Source organism: Lonchura striata, chromosome 1 (assembly GCF_050655825.1).
Source record: "Lonchura striata isolate lonStrDom1 chromosome 1, ASM5065582v1, whole genome shotgun sequence".
Classification (NCBI taxonomy): Eukaryota; Metazoa; Chordata; class Aves; order Passeriformes; family Estrildidae; genus Lonchura; species Lonchura striata.
Window position 1 is genome coordinate 34,990,754 of NC_140703.1, and position 12,055 is coordinate 35,002,808.

At 37.7% G+C, this 12,055-nt stretch overlaps 1 protein-coding gene across 15 annotated transcripts in view; it reads right to left on the reverse strand.

The window, feature by feature from the left end:
- The window catches only part of TENM4 (teneurin transmembrane protein 4), a 1,547,070-nt gene that overhangs the window by 499,687 nt on the left and 1,035,328 nt on the right, over window positions 1–12,055 (reverse strand). For 12 of the 15 annotated variants that reach the window (XM_085592878.1, XM_085592882.1, XM_085592892.1 and 9 more), the window contains one exon: window positions 9,372–9,514. The exons of the other annotated variants lie outside the window; for them this stretch is intronic. The gene's annotated coding sequence lies outside the window, so the exon portion shown is untranslated. The remainder of the gene's footprint in view (window positions 1–9,371; window positions 9,515–12,055) is intronic. 15 annotated transcript variants of the gene reach the window in all.

A 12,055-nucleotide genomic window follows, 5' to 3' on the forward strand; every position in this document is an offset into this window, starting at 1 on the left:
CTTCCACACCTTCCTAAAGGAATATCTGCGGGCAACTGAAGGAGCAAAGTGTTGGCTCCAAGGAGTCATGATTAGACAGTGACCAGGAGAAAAGGTCAAGGATATGAACTGCCAGGCTTAACACGAGTTTAAGTCAAAGGGAATCTGTTAAACAGAAGGTGAAAGTGGGTTTCTTCATCTTGGTGTAATCCATATATTCATTTATTGAAAAGCAGCTTCAGAACATGGGTAGAAATTCTGCTCCTCTCTTCCCTCAGCCCCCTAACCAACCTCACACAGTTCCTACCATCTCCTCACCATTTCTTCATTTCAGCTCTGGTCTTGCTGTTTCCCTTCACTCTTACCCCTCTTTTCTGTGCTGTCCCTCCTGCTCAGATGTATTTTTTAATCTTTTATTAAGTTATTAAGTTAATCTCTCTCAGGCCTGCTTTCATCATTTTTTTTTTCAGCAGTGCTGTGGATCTGATGCCTATCAGCAGCACTAAAGCACAAAGCTTGATTAAATAAACCAAACCTACTGATAGACCTGGCCAGGCAGTGATTTCGTGCCATTGAATACTTACTCAGATTTGTCATTGTTTGCACCAGTCAAATCCAAATGCCACTTTGTCCTTTGCACAGTTATGCCATACTGTCCTTAACACTTACAGAACAGGCACATGGCTGTATGTATTTCCAAGGCAAAATATATGTTGCCTTACTAAAATATTAGTCTCTCTCTAGAGACCATGGTGTTCCAATGTAGGCCAAATATTCATCTTGAATCCTGAAAGAACTTTCTTTTTTTGGCAAAACTATTATACAGCTGTCATTCTAAATAATTATAAAATGGATACGGAGCTGAAGCTCCCTGATGAGATGACAGGACTGTGTCATACCAGCATTGCCTTCTTTCCTGCATTGTGCAGAACCACTATTCCTGGCTTTAAAAAGCCAAGATCATACTTTACCTACATACCTTAGTCATTTTTGAGGGCAGTTAATCACCTGTATGGCTATAGTATTGTAGAACTCAGTTTTCAATTAAACTCATTTATGAGTGGCAGAATTCTCTGCATCTTATTTCCCTTATAACAGGAGAAGACCAGCAGTAGTGGCATAAGGCATATTTATGCTGGTTACCAATTATTCCCATTGGGAAGAGATGTATGCCCTCACTTACAGTTGTATGATGGAAGCATCACACTTATGAAGGGCAGAGAACCCTCAGTCAAAATGCACTAACCATGGTCTCACCTAGACTTTTCCCTCTCAAACCATGAAAGAATACTCCTTTTATTTTACAATAAAGTCTGAAAATTGGCAGGGTCACTGTGAATACACAGCAAACACACACTTAATTCCACATTGATATGGAAAATTTGAATATATGAGTGACTAGTGGAGGAAAAAATTGTGTTCTAGTTTTCACTCTAAAACCAAACAGGATTTTCTAAATAATTTGTTGCAACATTTGACTCAAGCCAAATTTTTTCCCTTGAAAATTTCTGCCTTCTCAAGCATCTTCAGCAAAACAGAGCTGATGATGTCTAGTTAACTATCCTTGCTGATACCTGATGAAATTTTTACATCTTTCTGTGTTCTTTATTTGTGCATGTTTGTAAAGATCTTCTGAAGGCTTTACATTTATCTGTGTCTCCACCCATGAACAAAGAGAAGAGAGAACACAAATCTCAGACCTTAAGAACCTCCCAGCAAAATATCTGTCTTATGCTCTGTTATACAGCTCTACACTGCAGCAGGAACATCCACAGGACAGTTTAATGTGTGCTGAACCCATCCGTCAGTCTGGCTCCCTGTACTTCAATACCCCAGCAAATAGTGTGCCATATATCACCCCCAGATCCTGAGAAAAGACACCTGTTCAATATCAGTGTCCAATCTTCTGAGTGAAAAAGCACATTCAGGGAATTATTTCACAATTGTTTATTAATCTGGTGGGCTATAATGTCTGAATTTAAAATGAATCCTTCTACCATAGAAAATGCCATCAAAGATACTATTGCACAGGTTGGAAAGAAAATATTGTTTTACTGTGCATAATTATTCTTCTGCTAAAGACACTTAGCCATCCTTTAACCTATACATACTTTCACCTACTGTTACACAACCTGCATGAGGTACTTAAGCTGGATCTGTATTAACTCCTTTTTAGGTTGTGTATCAATGATTTGAAAGAGCAGCTAAAGCCAGGTGTGAAGTAGTATGAGGCTGATTGAGTATGATAAACCATCACAGAGGATGATAAAGAATCATAGAATGATTCTTTAGGTTGGGGAGGGACCTTAAAGACCATTTAGTTCCAGCACAACTGCCATGGGCAGGGATATATTCCACTGTACCAGGTTGTTCAAAGTCCTGCTCAACATGGCCTTGAATACTTCCAGGAATGAGGAATGAAATGTAAGAGGTCCTAGATAAGTGCAGTACAGCCAATTACAGGAACACTAGCAAATGTGAAATAACTTAATGTTTCACTCCATAGTGAAATGGAAATGAATGGCAAAGTCGATAGGAAATATTACTACAAACTTTTATACATGTCCCAAACTTGATTTTTGAAAAGTACTGGGCATATAACTAAGACACTAAAAATTTCAGTTAAAACATTGGGAACTGCTAGAAATATCATCACTATTTAATGGAAAGAGAACATCAAATGTACAACGTTAATTATATCCTTATTTTGAGTCTGACTTATTGTAGAGAAAAGGCAAATGAATTGTCTGATGATTTTAGAGTTTGCAGTATCTGGCATCTATTTTAAAAACTTATTAGCAATAGGGTAAATATGATTTCAAAAAGTGGCCTCTCAAAAAGATCCTCTAGGATCTTTTTTGCATATGCCTTTTGAAGCTTCTCTCACTTTCTTGCCCCTTGCACCTATTAATAAAGCTTATCTATCTTTATCAGCAGAAAAACTGAAGGATTAAAAGAGAAGAGTTCTACAATATCCTAGTTAAAATACCAGCTTGTGATTTGTTTGTGTTCTTCCAGACAGATGTCAAAGAAAAAGGTAAAAAGGGAAGGGGGAGGAGAAACAATAGCACAGAATTGATTGAGAAGTGCCATCATACAAGATTTCCCTCATATTTTATGAAAAGGACATTGCATTTCATTAAATTCTGTTTTCAAAAGCCCTCTCGACTGAAAAGAATGCATTCAGAGGAATTAACTGTTTCTGTCCTGCAGATCACGTACCAAATTCAGAGTTCACCTTCTTATAGCAGAAGGCCTCCTTCCCACCTGCCCTATCTGCAATAGTTAGATAAGAAGCAGGTGAAAAGGTCTTGCATCCTTACTATATACAAAGGATAAAGGTATTTTTACAGAGCTAGGTGTATTTTTAAGAACCAACTTAAAATTCATTATTGCTGTACCTGTTGATACACTGAGGATTGTGCTATCTAGGCACACAGGTGTAAAAAAATACTCAGAAAACTGCTTTAAAGATCTACTTTGCAAGCTTTAGAGTAAATCTTCTCCCTGTGAAAACCTCCTTAGCTACCCTAACAGCATGAAACTTCAAATCTCTCCTATCAGCTGAAGGCCACCCAAGTAGAGTTGAAGTTGACACAGTAGACTGTGGCACAGACAATCCTCTGCTTCACACACATGTTTGTGAATGTTTTACTAAAATATGGTGAATTAGGACTTATGCAGCAGGTATGAATTTGGAGAGGCAGGAAAACACCTTTCAAGGGGCACCTCACACAGCCATGGCAGCTGGAGCCACCAAAGATGGCACAGATCAGAGTCAGGAAAGACAGTATAGTGGTTAAGAATAGAACAGTTTGACTACCTAGATCCAATTTCAGGAAAATCTGAAAAGAACACACAGTTTAGGAATCCTACTGTTGTGAGGGTTGAAGAGCCTGAAATTGCTATTCTGGGTTAATGCAGAGTTACCTGTGAGAACATCATAGATATAATGGATATTACAGAGCCTTCTTCAAAAATATCAGTACTGATACACACACTGGTGATTTCCTACCTACAGTCCTGCCTTCTTTTATGCAGAAACAAGGTGACAAGCAGAAAAACATATTCATGTCATGGGTAAGAAAAGGAAGAAAGGATAAAAGGATGGAATTGAGTGGAGATGAGAAAACTGGAAGCAGATGGTAGGAGAATTCCAGAGTATGTAAGTGCTATCTGTATGACCTATCTGTTGGTTGGCTGTCTTGCTTGTTGAAGCAAATAAGTGGTTTTTGGGAAGAAAGTTTAAAAATCAGAGAAGCCAATTGGTCCATATTCTGACTCTTCAGGCAGTTTAGATTTGTCTTCTGTGTCCATCATATTGCTGTTATGAACAGCCTGAGCTGAGGACCTAGAATGATTAGCCTTCTCCTGAACAGTACTATTCTGAAGTTCCCTTCATTGTTCATGCACAGCAAGTGCAATGACATTACACATGAAGAGAACGCGTAAGGATGGGAAAGTGTCCAGCTAAGAATCTCATCCCACTACTTTACATGGGTATATCTAGTGCATAAAAGACTAGTGCTAAATCCCCATTACAAAAGTAGTAACTTGGAGAAAGGGAACATCAGCTAATGCTTAGCTGAAGTTAAATATGAATGTCAGCAAATTTATCTGACTTCTCACACTGTTTCAAAGGGCTGCCAGAGAAGGTAGCCTTGTCCTTTGCTCTTGGAAGCAAATAAACAGCAAAACACCCATGGCCACTAAGACATCCAAAGCTAAAGAGATGCCTTTGGATGATGAAAAAAATTCTCTTTCCATATTTTAATTTGAACTTTCATCTTTGATGGCCTTCCTTCCTAGAATCCCAAAGTAATTCAAGTTTGACCAGCATCTATGGATATCTGTAGTCAAACCTCTATCTCCAAAGCAGATCCAGATATATTAGGTGGTTCAAGAACTTGATCCACTATTTGAAAGTCACCACATGTAGACATTATCCTGGTCAACCTGTTCAAACATCTGATTACCTTCATACAGAAAATCTTCAAAAAATTTGTTGGCCATTTTTCCTTTTTTAACCACTTTGCACCTATAATTTTTTTCTCACAGACTGAAGTCACTGATTGTGACATCAAACCAGCTTTAGTCTTTAAATTACATTTAAAATATTCAGTTTATAAAGCTGGCTTTGTTTTCTACGAGAGCTCTATGCCTCACTTCGCATACTGTAGTTCTTCCAACAGGTTTATGTCTGAGGTAAGAATTACTGTGCACATCAGCAAATATGTTTTCTTTTGTCCCAGCTCTAAAAACAAAATCAGATTTATCTTCCAGTTTTCTGGCATTCTATGCCTTTCCCAAATCCTGATAAATTATCATGCAGCAATGCCAACCATTCATTATAGAAGTGATCCATGTCTAATGAAAGAGGTGCTGTACTTCTATATTCCAGAGCACTGGAAATTAATTTGCATAGTGGAGGCTTCAAGGGTCTATCACCTATTCCCATACTGGGCCCATTTTCTGGAAAGAACACATAATTAATGGAAAAAATATATAACAAAACTATGCATCTGTTAAGGGGTATTTTTATTCTAATGTCAGCCAGTCTTATTAATTTCATTGTATAAATGTGTGGCATAGACTGATGTAATCTATTAAACCCTTGCAAATACAGAGTATATGTTAAATTACCACAGCTCAGCCCTGTGTTCTTCACACTAAGCCACACCACTGCCCTTAACTTTTCACTGCTGAGCAGAACCCAAAACTACAAAGTAACCACAGAGAGAACAAACCATGTGGGGTACAATGTGTGGAATAAGGGCATGGTCAGGTGATAATTTCAGATCATCTCCTGTGTCCCTTTTGCATAACAGAGATGAACCCTGACATGGAGCAACAAGTGTTTTATTTTGTAGTGTGTTAATCTGCAGTCTAGGTAACTTGAAGGACTGTCAGAAGTCAATTTCTTAGCAGAAACCAATAAAAACCATGCTAACTAATTTGACCACCCCTTAACAAGAGGAATCGCAACACTTCCCGTAAACTGGCTCAGGAAAGAGATTCCTACCTAGACACAGTCTAGCTTCTCGCCAAAATTCAGCTAGGTCAAGAGGTGCTTTGAGAAGCAACAAAACCAAAAACCATCAAGTACTTCAAGTACGCTACCTTGTAGTAACAGGGTAACTTTGTACTGTTACTTGTAGTAACAGTAACTTTGAACTTCAGGGTCTTTGAGGACATGGCACCAGCAAAGCAATAGCCTTGGTTCTGTAAATTCCTTACAGTAGTTGACTGTGCGCTTATTATGGAAGCCGCACATGCCAAAGATTATTTTTCTTCCAAAGGCCAAACTTGCATGGAATTCTGTTAATTACATGCACTGTGGAAATGTCAGCCTTGACTCCTCTGTATATACAGCATGCTTTGTCCTTCACATAATGATTCTGAAGTGCTCTGCAGATATAATTTGATAGAATAATAAGGTATTATTATTGAATCTTTATGTCTCCTGCTGTCCCAGAAGCAATGACCTTGCTTCCCCAATACAGAGGTCTGTCTGCCAGGCTAATCACACTGATATCTGAGTACCTCAGAGGAGATCCTTACGTGGCAACATTTCTACAGAACTCAAAAGTGGCCAGACATACTGATAAGATCCATGTATTACCCCTGTGCATTTCTGCAAGGTTATAAACCAATTCCAATTTCAAATGTAAATCCCCTTCCTGGTGACATGTGGAGACATTTGAGACACACATGGCTCAAATAACTCAAATTGTCCCCAGGTGTCAGGGCTCCCTATGAAGGTAGCAATGGATGCTACTTCCAAGCAGATAGCAACCACAGGGGACCAAGATTAATGAATCCCCCATCCACTCTTTTCCAGCAGATATGTAGCACTGATAAATATCCTCAAGTTACCATGAGAATAACCTTTCATTTATGCCCTTCTGTTTTATTTGCCAGGACAAGACATTCATGCTGTATCTTTTAGCCATGGACAACCAGATATTCACTCATGTCAGGACCCATCCCCATACAGGCCACCAATTGTTGGCATTGCTGCTTAGCACCAGTCAATGGTAGATAGGACCTGATTATAACCATTAGTTTATTACCTTACTGTTAAGACTTTCACACCTTCTCTCAGGGAGTTCCCACAGGTTCCTTTTCTTTCTTCTGCACAGCCAGTGGACTTCTTCCTGCCCCTAGCAGCACATACTGACCCTCACTGTCCCTAGCACAAACACCAGACCCTTACTCCTAACAGCAACACAGCCAACACACTCCTCTCACTCAGCTGAGCCACTCTTATAACACCCATCCTTATTGGACACAGCTGTGCCTTATTAAGGGCAGGGCTGTTCCTGCTCTTTGGTAATTAGCACAGCTGCAACTCCTCAGGGGCAAGATTGCCTTCAGCACTGTCTCTATTCTTGCACCATCCATCCTCCCACAAACTCACCTTTCTGTAAGTTGTTTTTTTTCCCTTGATTTGATGTTGTATAGGCATATCCATAAATATCCATGCACACAGCAGGGTATATGCAATACATCTGACAGGGCATGGTTACCCCTAGCACAATACCACTTTTTAATACAATTTTGGCTGGTTTCCATAGCTGTCAAGAAGTCTAGGTTAGGTTGATAGGTCTCTTAAAATGTAGAATTTCTGGCGTTCAAGTTTTTATTCTTCCTTTATGAAAGTTCTGATTCTTATGGGGAGAGTGTTTTCTTTCAGGAATGAGATATTTTCATAGTTGCTGAACAAATTACAATACAAAAGCTCCTATCTGGAGTTATGCAGATACTTCATGGCAGCATCAGCATCCTTTACATATCTGCACAGCTACAAAAATGTCCAACAGTTTCATTTTTCCACTCAGAAGATTTTTATTTGCTTTTTTGAAATTAAATGCCAGAGCTCTCCTATTGCCTCAGCACTTTTTATTTGTTCTGAAAAACCTTGGTTTCTCTCTCTAGTGCAGTGAAGATGTCTAGGCTGTAGTTCCTTTAATTGCAATACCTCTGGGAACCTCCACATGAACAAGGGCTTTGATATAATGGCACTGTAGTTACACCAATTTCTACCAAAACAATCAGCTACAGTCAGAAATCAAAATATTCTTTAAAATACACTTATTTTAATTCAGACCTATCAAGAACAATCTTCCTGTCACTGATAAAATGTGTATGTTTAAAAACTTGCCCAAAGCTGCAAGAATTCAGAGTAGTCTCATTACTATAGAAACACAATAATCTGAAGAAAACATATATAAGCTTATGTTTATTGCTTAAAACCAAAGGAGAATCAGTACATTCTTAAGACATAAAGCTATACTTTGAACCCTATCAGAGTAAAAATATTCTCCTGTGACGAATTTCAAACCCAAAAATATCATAGGACTCAGCCTCGTCCTTACAAGTCCATTACAGATTTGTTGACTGGTTTCTGTACTTTAAAGTATAGTGTTCCTAGCTTCAAGTTATAGAAATAAACTCAATTGTGTTTCTAAATCTTTATGGCTCATTGAAGTCTTGGCATATATAGGAACATTTCAAATTTCTTTTGTTCTCTCTGAAATACTTTGGGATGGACATTCATTTGTAAAACTGAGGTACAGTACTCTGCAGCTGAGAAGTTCTACTTAATAACTGTTGCACACAAATATTTTTTATGGGAGATAATAGAGATCTAAAAGGCATCTTATACAACATCATTAGAATAATCAGAAATAGTATATCCACAAGATATTTTGATTGCTCTCATTCAACAAAAGTATTGGCAGGAGTCAAGATAAAGTTGTACATCAAGACAAAATTTATTTGGTAGGGAAAAAATGAAGTTTATCTTTGCTTGAACTGGGAGTGTGCAGGAGTAAATAGATGAGTGTTGGTAGGTATTTGGTGAGTTAGAAATGCTGGTAACACAGGGAATTGAGGTTCTGTGGTAAGGAATTAATTATGCTAAGTAGTATACAAGCTTCCATGAAATTATATTTAGGTCATTTCTGATACTTCAAATGAACTTCCAGACCAGCACATTAACATTGACAATATCATTTATTCAAGCTTCAGGAACCTGGGATCATTTCTCATCTTGATTCAATCACTTTGGTTAAACCTCTTGTTAACAACACAGGAAAAAAATGGATTTTCCAAGTGATCACTATTTATTGGACAATAAATTTAAAATGACACTGCAAATATAATTTCATGGTTTTTGCTCTTTTCATTTCTTTTAAAAAAACAAGGATGGAGACAAATAACGGTGCTTAAAATATCATGAGGGCAATCTTGGTTTATCAACTCCAATACAAACACACATCAAAAGAAAATTATAAATGTCTAAACACCACACCCATGATAGATTAAGAGTTTTACTTCTTTGACTCATCTTTACAAATAAATCTAAAAAACAATGATAGTGTACTTACATATTTCAGATCCTCATCTGTCTAAGAATAGAAAGCACTGAAGTCATGGGTCAGAATAACTCGGGTTGTCTCTTCTCAATTCCCTTTTTGTGATCACCATCCACAAAAATCAGTGCGCCACTGCAATGGTCCAGCCATCCTCACTACAGAAAAGGAGCCAGGTGTTGAGTGTCAGACAAGACTGGCATGGGTTTGTAAAGGTTGTTTGCATGGCAGCTGTCAGGATTGTAATTCCTGATTCCTGACCCAGATTCCCTCTCTCTGCCAGAGTACTTCCATTGGAAGCCAGGCTATCACATCAGAAAGTGATTGGTATCTGTCTTTAATGTCTATATTGATAAGGTTAACTGGGTATCTGCCTCCATATCTACAGGCCATCCATGTCCACGCTACCTTCCCATGCTTTGATTTCCCCAGGAATAGTTATATAACATGTTCCAGGCTTTTTCCTACCCAAGATATGCACACCATACCACTATCCATTGGTGGCTTCACACATCAGATGTGGTCTCAAAGGCTGGATAAGGAATATATCAAATGTGAGGTGCTTCAAGATGTAACAGGACCTAAGTTAGTATGCACACATGTTTAAGCATGGAGAAAGAAGGCAGTACGTTTTTCATGGGACAAAATTTCTAACTGCATTTTTTCTTCCATTTTGTCTATATTTTATGCTTAATGCTGGCAATAAAGCATATTTTGTTATTTTAAAATATCACTAAAATACTGTAGGTTTTTGCAGATTATATTTTTTTTTTTGGAAGAAATTTAGGAGAGACACTCCTATGTCTGAGACCTGGATGAGTCTAACTGTTTCAACATATATCATCAAAATTACCATCTCAGTCCCTTACCGCATATTGCTCAGACACTTTCACTCAGTAATGTCCTGGGCACTTTTTATAGAAGCTCTATATTTAATGGGGACTTGAAGACAACGCTCAGTTTTAGAGATCTGTGAATCTTTACCATCAGACAAAATGCGTAATGTCACTGTTTAGTGACAGCACTCACTAATATAATGTGTGGCACAGCAAAGAAAATGAGCCAGTATATGATCTTGCTAAAGGGCCAACATTTTCTGAGAGGTTGCAATTAGCATACCCCTCAGTGTTATCAAAAAATAGCTTAAAAAGTTGTGACTGCAGATGCAAGATGTAGCCCAGCTCAGCTGTCCATATAAAACTGTCCAGTCCAACTAGAGATGCCCTAGTTACTCTGACTGTCCTTCAGCTGCTGCCCAGGAAGACATGGTTTTCCTGCAAATCCTGCATCTTCTCTGCCAGCCTTTTAAATAAGCTTGGGCATCTAAAACAGCTCAGGGCATCTCAAATGTCTCTAAATTCATTGTAAAATTAAACTTTGCGCTAAATCACAAGTTATGCATTGGCAACAGACTCTGTAATCCCCCATCTCACTATTGCTACTACCCATGTACAAGCCCAGCACATCACCCCTTTCCACAAGTACTTTCAGGGAATGAGTTGCATAACAACATACTTAAAATTTTGTGTTGCATTTTACTTTATGCACATGTATGCATGCTATATCAGAGCTCATATTTTTCATTCTTTAATTAATATTGCCTTTTTGTGAAAATTAAAGCAGTGGGATTCCAGAAAGCCATTATGTTTTGTTTGTTAGGAGCTGGCATAAATGTATTCCAGTAGAGATAATGCTGTAAATGTTGATCATGTTACAAGTTGGCCCACCTACTGTCACTTCAGGAAGCAGAGGTTTAAATATAAAACTACTATTTTTAACTGAGTTAATATTGGAACTGAAGGAGGAGATATTCAAGCTGGGGTAAATAGTAGCCTGGCTGATGTAAGTAGCACTATATTGATTTACAGCCGTGAAGCAACTCTCAGAAACAGTAAATGTTTTCTACACCAAGAGTTCTGCAAATGTATTTATAATATTATTTTGATAAGGAAAAGAAAAAGTCACAACAGAAATTTGAGATTATTCAAAGGTATCTCAGAAGCCCTGAAAACTTCAATGACAAAATAAATGGAAATATAGAGCATGTGTCCTAGCCCAGTAGACTGCTTCAAATCCCTGAGCTAAAATATGCATGTTACATAACTATGTGTTTTGTTTACAATGAGCAGTATTCCAGACATAATTAAAATAAAGAAAATTGTTATTGGATACCTCTGGATGATAAAAAAGACCCAAACAACCCTCCACCAAACCTCTGAGGTATTAAATAAAAGCAGGTTTTATATTATAAGCATTCATTTATGTTTTCTTCTTGAAGCTGTAGTTCCTAAAATATTGTAAGTTATATTATTATTAAAAATAAGAGCATGACCACCTCATTTTATTACTAAATTGAAAATAGGAAAAATAAAAATAACAAAGTGCTCTAATACTTAAAACTCACAATTTTACACACTTTAGTTTATCTTGATTTATTAAATATTCTAATGTTGGGCATTCTTTTTGGGTGTCTACACAATAGCACTTGGCCTTTGTGATACAATATTAACAAAATTAGAAAAGTCTAAGAAGTTTAACCCAAGAGGAGCCTTACTTCTCCAAAAATTCAACTAAAGGAGACAAAGCTGTGTTTTCTTTTCAAATTACTTTCTCTCTCTTTAGCTGAGGTGTTTAAAGACTCCATAATGAAGCACAGCACAGAGTACAGCACAGGAGGACTGAGACTATGGGCTTTAGAG